We start from the raw sequence: 8,932 nt of genomic DNA on the forward strand, positions 1-8,932 counted from the left end.
ACGGACCCTGTGAATCTCGGTGGAATATTCTAAACAACTAAAAGTATCAAGATTCCAGTCGCCGGCAGGCTGCAACAGAAAACTGCATGACCTTCAAGGAGTGATAGCTGCTTCAGGAGACATTCGTCGCAACTCACAGCGCTGAACTACATAATTTCAGCGTTAGCGTGACCAAAAGCGCATGTAGGTGGCGTAAAAACGGGACGCACTCAATATGACAGCTGTTCATTCGGCGCGACGAGTGACGTCATACGTGTGCTGACTTTTCGTTTGTTTTGCTTGATGGAACTGGTAAAGTCAACTGATGTGTTTGTAGATTGTATTAGGTTTGTAAAGTTTACTGCAAATTTCGTTGGTGTGGACACATTATTAAATCCTCAACTTTAGGAAACTGGACAGAAGATAAGAGCTTACGCTCCAAATAAGCCAGAGTTTAAACGTTGTCTTCAGTTTTTCTAGTAACGAGTCAAAACAATGATTGCATTTTACGTGAAATTGGGATTATTTAGTGAGTAATAATAGCAATATCACTGAAATAAGAAACGACAACATTTCGACGATTACGATATATGTAAGTCTGCAGAAGTTTGATTGCGAATGTATTGTGAATATTTTAACGTAAAATGTAAAGGATCGAGTACTACTAAGTGAATGCAATGTACCGATGTGTACCACAGCTAGTTAAGCTGTGGGACTAAAACACGGATATTCAATTAATTACGACGATATCTGGCTATCAGCCATGGCATCGGATTTTGGCTTCCTGCATTGGGCTCGCTTTTATGCGTTATGCATTGGTATCGGTTTTAGGATTTTCCTATTGGCGTAGGATTTCGTTAATACGATTCGTTAATTTCTGCCTTCATTTATGGTTATCTTCATTGGTATCGGTTTTCACGTAGTGTACTGGTATCGTGTCTTTGCTCTCTGTATTGGTGTCGGGCTTTTTAGTTCAGTCACATACTTCTAATTTACGAAATCGTGGTTTTTTTGCGTGTGTGAGGGGGGGGGGGGAGAGAGGGGGCGGAGGATCTTGTTTTCAGCTAGGAACATCGGATACGAAGCTTTTCGTTTAGCCCGAACCAGTGGCCATTTGTACAGCCATTCGGACATCTGTCTTACTATAGCTATGTTACAGTGTGTTAGTACAAGCGGCCCTGAGTATCTTGTGGGCCACACGTGTTTCCAGATTTAAATTTTAAGATTGTTGAGTGAAGAAACATTCAAATTTCAATAACTGTTTTTTAATGGTAACGTTTTTAGAAAGTACGTTTGAACGATATATGTATAAAGAGAATTTAGTAAATGTAACGAACTGTACATTTTTCAGGTACAATTTTATGTAAGAACAATTCTGTTTAAGAAAAAAATTACGTACAGTTAACAAAATAGTGCGTTGAGAAGCAACCTCGTACAAGAGAGTCAAGAGGTTTCGTACTCAAAACACGTAAGGGTGGAGAGTTTTTCTCGTTAAAAAATAATATTCCATCATTGATAGAACAGTTACGTACTTAGAAATGCATAGTTTTATTCGTTATGGACGCAGTTCACTTGTGGTTAAAATAGAACTTTACTACGGTTTGTAGAAGGCTTTCTAGGAGACGGTTCAAAGCGCGCTAGAAAGTTAAAAGCATGCTTGTCGCGCAAATCCAACTTTGAAGTTTCCACACAACAGTCACTTCATAAAGTTTTTGCAAGATCAATAAGTTATTATTAATAATTCACATTTTGGCTGAACGTGGGTCATAATTATTATTTGAATATCATGTTACATTTTGCCGTTTACTATACTGTGACCAATACACTTCCTTGTCACTTACTAAACAGTGACCAATACATTTGTCTTGTGACGTACTGTACTGTGATCTATATAGTCAGTTGAATTACGTTAACAAATTGCCCGAGATTGGAATATTTTGATCCCCCATTCGATAAGACCCAAGGAAAACCCCAGCGTTTACGCCTGGTTGGAAGCCTTCGGACTGATTGTATCTAACTTTCGCAACATCGTAGTCAAATTCAGTCGTGCCCATGAGAATACATTAATTTCCAAAACTACAGGAATGTACAATTGTATTTTCATGAAGAATTCATTAAAATGCATAGCTTTTTCAGCACCCCCTGGTACATTTTGTAACGTACCCATGCAAAAATACGTACACGCCAATCGACTGCCTGATGTAATGGAACAGCGGCTGACATACCGTACTGTCACCACAAACGATCACTGCAATGGCCTTACATCGAGATAGTACTTGGCGAATTATTCACTCAATAATTTGGTTAAACCACTGGTGCTGACAGATGTGAAAATTACCGAACAATCAGTTTAATAAGTCACGGATGCAAAATACTAACGCGTATTCTCTACAGACGAATGGAAAAACTGGTAGAAGCTGACCTCGGGGAAGATCAGTTTGGATTCCGTAGAAATATTGGAACACGTGAGGCAATACTGACCCTACGACTTATCTTAGAAGCTAGATTAGGGAAAGGAAAACCTACGTTTCTAGCATTTGTAGAGTTAGAGAAAGCTTTTGACAATGTTGACTGGAATACTCTCTTTCAAATTCTGAAGGTGGCAGGGGTAAAATACAGGGAGCGAAAGGCTATTTACAATTTGTACAGAAACCAGATGGCAGTTATAAGAGACGAGGGACATGAAAGGGGAGCAGTGGTTGGGAAAGGAGTGAGACAGGGTTGTAGCCTCTCCCCGATGTTATTCAATCTGTATATTGAGCAAGCAGTGAGGGAAACAAAAGAAAATTTCGGAGTAGGTATTAAAATCCATGGAGAAGAAATAAAAACTTTGAGGTTCACCGATGACATTGTAATTCTGTCAGAGACAGCAAAGGACTTGGAAGAGCAATTGAATGGAATCGACAGTGTCATGAAAGGAGGATATAAGATGAACATCAACAAAAGCAAAACAAGGATAATGGAATGTAGTCGAATTAAATCGGGTGATGCTGAGGGAATTAGATTAGGAAATGAGACACTTAAAGTAGTAAAGGAGTTTTGCTATTTGTGGAGCAAAATAACTGATGATGGTCGAAGTAGAGAGGATATCAAATGTAGACTGGCAATGGCAAGGAAAGCGTTTCTGAAGAAGAGAAATTTGTTAACATCGAGTATTGATTTAAGTGTCAGGAAGTCGTTTCTGAAAGTATTTGTATGGAGCGTAGCCATGTATGGAAGTGAAACATGGACGATAACTAGTTTGGACAAGAAGAGAATAGAAGCTTCCGAAATGTGGTGCTACAGAAGAATGCCGAAGATTAGATGGTTAGATCATATAACTAATGAGGAGGTATTGAATAGGATTGGGGAGAAGAGAAGTTTGTGGCACAACTTAACTATAAGAAGGGATAGGTTGGTAGGACATGTTCTGAGGCATCAAGGGATCACCAATTTAGTATTGGAGGGCAGCGCGGAGGGTAAAAATCGTAGAGGGAGACCAAGAGACCAATACACTAAACAGATTCAGAAGGATGTAGGTTGCAGTACGTACTGGGAGATGAAGAAGCTTGCACAGGATAGAGTAGCATGGAGAGCTGCATCAAACCAGTCTCAGGACTGAAGACCACAACAACAACGTGCAGAGTAATGGATAATTATAGTTTGATTAACGAGTCAAAAAATGTCTTACATTGTTCTTTGCACAGTAGCAAGGCATATAGTTCATTTGCACAGTGAAGTCCAATTAAAGTTTGATTAACGAGTCACGAACTTGTTAAACTGTTCAATGCTCACTAGCACAATATGATTGGCTTCAAAAGTTTTATCGTTGTTCTGTCTGTGACTTGACAGTAATGTTCAAGTCGTTACACAATATAATTCATTGTTCTAAGTTCGTGAAATAAAATAATTTTACATTAAAGTTTTCAAATCTCGTCGCCGGCGTCGGCATGCGACATCGATGTTCTGGAAGTAGTCGTCTGCCCCTGCCAGTGGTTGTGTCCACAGACCACCTGGACAGCGAATGCGCAGAGGGCAGCCGTTGGTGGTGCGTGTGAGGTTAGGAACACAGCATCCGTATTGGCTGCAGAAATTCGCCACTGCTCCTTGATGGCCCTGGCAACAGCTCAACCGAAATCGCGAACATGAAAATTTCCAAAGCGACGTCAGAATATCTCTGACATAATGTCCGCCAGAAGGAACTCACAGAGATTAGTGCACTATTACTGTCACACAAAAATGTTTATTACATATGTTTGTGAAGTTTTTATGCTGTTCTCGAAGGTTCTTTCTAGAAATGTCGCACCAGTTGGATCCAGATCATGGAATTCTCATATTAATTTAATTATTGCTCTAAACATTAGTTTCACATTTTCCACTGTCTCTATGAAAATTATTCACATTATCACTACACAATGGTGTCTGCAAATATTTCCACGTTATGGACCGCAGAAATGTTTATATTGCACTCAGAATTTTCATGATTTATTTTTAGCAACGTCAGACGCCGTTACTCAGATGTTCACGAAGTGCCGTAGCGCTGCTGTCACGGTAACAATGTGCCCCGTAAGTCTTCATGCATTCGCTGCGCCGCGGTTTTAATGTATCGCACTCGACGGTAAATTTCACAGTTACTTTGAGTTTATTCACACGTCACTGATGTTAGCACTATGTGTTCTTTATATCTCGAACATACAGTTTTTCTTACGTCACTTATGACACGTTTTTACGTACAGTTCGTGATTACAAGATGTACGTATCTTAAGTCATGCGTATATTATTGTCGCATATTATGATCATACAGATGTGTAAATAACTTTTTCTTTATACAGGATTTGCACACATACGCTTACTTATGTATCTTTCTCCACTCCGTGTTTTATGATCAATTATACTCTGACCCATACAGTTATCTTGTCACTTACTTTAGTGCGACCAATAAACTTCCTTGGCTCTTACTATACAGTGACCAATACATTTGCATGTTGCTACTCAAGGATCTCACTGACTTTTACAGAGTAATGACGAGTGTATTATTTTTCACGTTCAAGAATCCGACTACATTACATCAGCAGATCTCATTTCAGGTAAATATCGTTTAATGATGTTCTATTCTTGTTATACAAGAGACATAGTTAAACTATTTGAAAAACTTTTTCCCGTCAGTTCTTAAATGCAATAGACGTTATTTGTCTAGACTGATTTCTGCTTTAGTTGCCCCCTGTCTATCCTATTAACAATAACATCGAAAATGTTACATAAGGTAAAAAACTAATATCTGTTACTTTCATACTAGAAATATTTCCATAACGAGCAACAATACGTATACAAAGAAAACAAATATCATCCAGAGACGCGTCATACTCCTTCTTGCAAGTTATTCCATAATTTTTTTCAATTCCTTATATGGATAAAGGCCTTTGATAGTCATACTGTTAGATAAAAGAAAACATTGTTCGTTGTAGGCTGTATTGCACTTTATTACAATCGTGCTATTAGCCATGATACCAATGTGGAAAAGCGTCCATGCTTCCATAAATGGTCATGTATGGTGTGGCGTGCCGTAGTATCGCGTGTGTTACAAATCATGGGCAGGGCTACAACAAAACCAATTATTTATTACTAGCGTAACATGAGGTTTCACTTAATCACTGCCTCTCCCGGCTAATGGTCCTTATTTTGTTAAAGAAATCTCCACTTGGGAACGTGTAGAAATGCTGTCTGTCAAGCAGTGTAAATAGCACTAAGTTCATGCACGCAAGTGGTCTTATACAATTTACCGCTACTGTTATCAGAAGTGGCAACACTTTTCTTTGAACAAAATGAACAGTTTTTACAAACAATAACACACATGCACAACATTAATATATTCTTTACTGTCAAAAATATTTCGTATAAAGTTCTTACGAAATACTCAGGCTTCATACATTAGCAGAAAACAATTTTTATCACGTAAGATGCGTCACAAATTCATTCTGATTTACAATGGACCTTAGAGAATCCGACTTATACCACATGATAATTGTGTTGAAGTTGAAAGAGTTGAAGTTGAAGAGTAAAGGTTTACACCACATTTCACATGTAAAACCTTTTATTGAGAGATAATTTGCTTTCTGGATTAGTCGTTGCTATAAGATTTGTACTTCACGTTACTAGTACACTCTGTCACACTTAGAAACTGTTAATATGCAACAATGTTTTGAATTTAACTATCCAGTCAAGAACCTAGGGAACTTATTTAGACAGTAATTACGAATGCATTGTTATAGTGAACAGACGACACAATGTTATTGTGTCTACATTCTTGCTTGTTAGTTGCACGATTATGTAACGACTATAAGGCTTACATACTTAGAACATATAGAACATATACTGCTAATGATATTTTAATGCAACATTTTGGTTTACTTGAAACTAAATTCAGGTTTTAAAGTACTTTCTGGGAGATTACAGATGTCTTAGTGTTTGGTTGGTTTGACAGCGATTGTATCACATCGATATTAATGAGTGACACAATTTACATTGTTGCTTTTATGCCATATCTGTTTTGTATCTGCACAGTTTTTCTGTATTATACTGGAAAGTAAAACTTGTTTTAGTAGTAACATTTATGGTACAGTTACAATGAGACAGCCTTTTCCGTAGCACAATAATACGTTACAGTATAGTACTTTCTTGATAATGGCAATAAGCGTAATATCTACAATATCTATACGTATAGTATTTCACTTTTGTTTAAGACGAGGTAAGTACTTCGATTTCTGCAGAACATTGCTTATGGAGGACGATAACTACGACACTTTTCACATTTTTACCCTCAAGTAATGACAGAAATTATCTTACAGCGAGACGCACAGTTTAGCGCTACAGGAAAAGCATTTGACTAATTAAATTTTTGTACTTGGAACATTTTTAGAAAGATTCTTGAATTACAAAGACACAAAGAAGGTTTTCGGTGAGAAGTTTCATTCTGTTGCTGTAATCTGTAACACCTGAGGGTATAGTTACATTAATCCTCAGGGGGTATATGCCTACTTTGTGTGGTAAGCGTGTGGCAAGCGCTAGGAGCCCTAGCTAATGTGGTATTTGCTTATACAACTTTACACATCGGTACCATATTTCTCTAACACAGAATTACACAACTATCTGATCATTTAACTGAGAGAGACAAACATTTTTTTTACTATGTCAGAGACAGATGTTTACGCAGTTACAAAGTTGGATAATTTCACACTTATGAAATTGTATTTTGTCTGTACTTCGTGAACTGTTCATATTTTTTAGGAACCATTGTGATACTATGAGAGCTATGAGAGCTTTGAATAATGTATTTTGCATGGGGTCATGATTTTTGGAGTACGTTTGAAGTAGATGACTTTACTGAAACGAGCAGAGAGCATTTTTTTTAAGTTTTGAGATTATTGAAAGAGGCTGCGACAATTTTGAGATGTGATTGATCTGTTATGATGATTTTATAACGACAACGATGTGTATTATGATGGTGAGATATGTTTATGATCAACAAGCTGATGCTATACGAGAAATGTGATTATGTGTAATAAGGTAAGAAATAATGAGTAGTGGTTAGGGACTCTGATTTGTGAAAAGGATGTTGGAAACCAATAATCGTACTTTAAGAGTTATGACATGTGTACATGTGTGAATCTGAGTATCACAGCATTGCTATTGATGAGATTTCATTTCTAAACATTTCTACTGTAATTTTTTGACGTGTGATTTTTTTAAATTTTTTATATTAGACTGTCACTCTAGCGGAAACTGCTGTCGTAAATATTTCGGTAAGAAGTTTAAATGACCTTGACGTAATGCGCTGTAGGCTCCAAGCTGCGCGACAGTCACCTGGAAAAAAGCCATTGGAGAAACAAGAGGACATTAACCTCGCTATTGACATTTCTTTGTAAAAAGCACCGCAAATACGACACGCTCATACTTGAAGACATATAATTACAATTAACCTGCCAGGCAGTTTCATATCAGTGCACACTCCACTGTAGAGCGAAAATTTCATTCTAGAAACATCCCCCAGGCTGTGGGTAAGCCATGTCTCTTCCTTCTTTCTTCCAGGGCTGTTTGTTATTCAACATTCGCAGGAGAGCTTCCGTGAAGTCTGGAAGGTAGGAGACGATGTACTGGCGGAATTGAAACTGTGAGGACAGGGCGTGAGTTTTGCTTGGGTAGCTCAGTTAACAGAGCACTTGCCCGCAAAAGGCAAAGGTCCCGATTTCGAGTCTCGGTCTGGCACACAGTTTTAATCTGCCAGGAAGTTTCATATCAGTGCACACGCCGCTGTAGAGTGAAAATTTCATTCTAGGAGCGTGTACTTACACTTTGCATCTCGTAATTGCTGATATTTACTGAAATTCGATACGGCTAGTGAATGACGTTTCATGCTTTGGTTTATATATATATTTGCTCATTTTGTTTAATATCTAGTTTCTAGCTGTGTTGCTGCATTGGTTAAAATAAAATTGATTAGATGTACAAATAACACTATTTTCTGTCTACAGACCCAGTTGATAATAATTTTATGACCTACTTTCTTTAAAAAAATTGGACGTTGGAACACAAATAGACATTTACCTTCACAGGAACTACATACATAAATTTTTCAATTGCTTGGTAACTTGTTTGGTAGAGTAAGTTATTGTGATGCATCACTCTAGTATTAAGATGTGACATAGGTATTAGACATTTCCTATCTTAACTGTAGTATTTTTTCTGCTTGAGTTTTTTCATGTTTAGATATGAGTTATCGCATTTGCTGCTGCTGTTTGTCAGGTATTGCCCTACTAAATTTTACATTGTATTAAGCCAGTTTTACTACTGATTTATTTTCCTTGTTGCTGCAAATTGGCTCACATTAGTTGTAATGTAGCATTTGTTCTGCTAATTTAGATATACTGCTGCTTGCTTTGCCAATTTGCATTTTCTTGTCATTGGTGTTTGTGTTGTT

Source organism: Schistocerca americana, chromosome 5, assembly GCF_021461395.2.
Source record: "Schistocerca americana isolate TAMUIC-IGC-003095 chromosome 5, iqSchAmer2.1, whole genome shotgun sequence".
In the NCBI taxonomy this organism is placed as follows: Eukaryota; Metazoa; Arthropoda; class Insecta; order Orthoptera; family Acrididae; genus Schistocerca; species Schistocerca americana.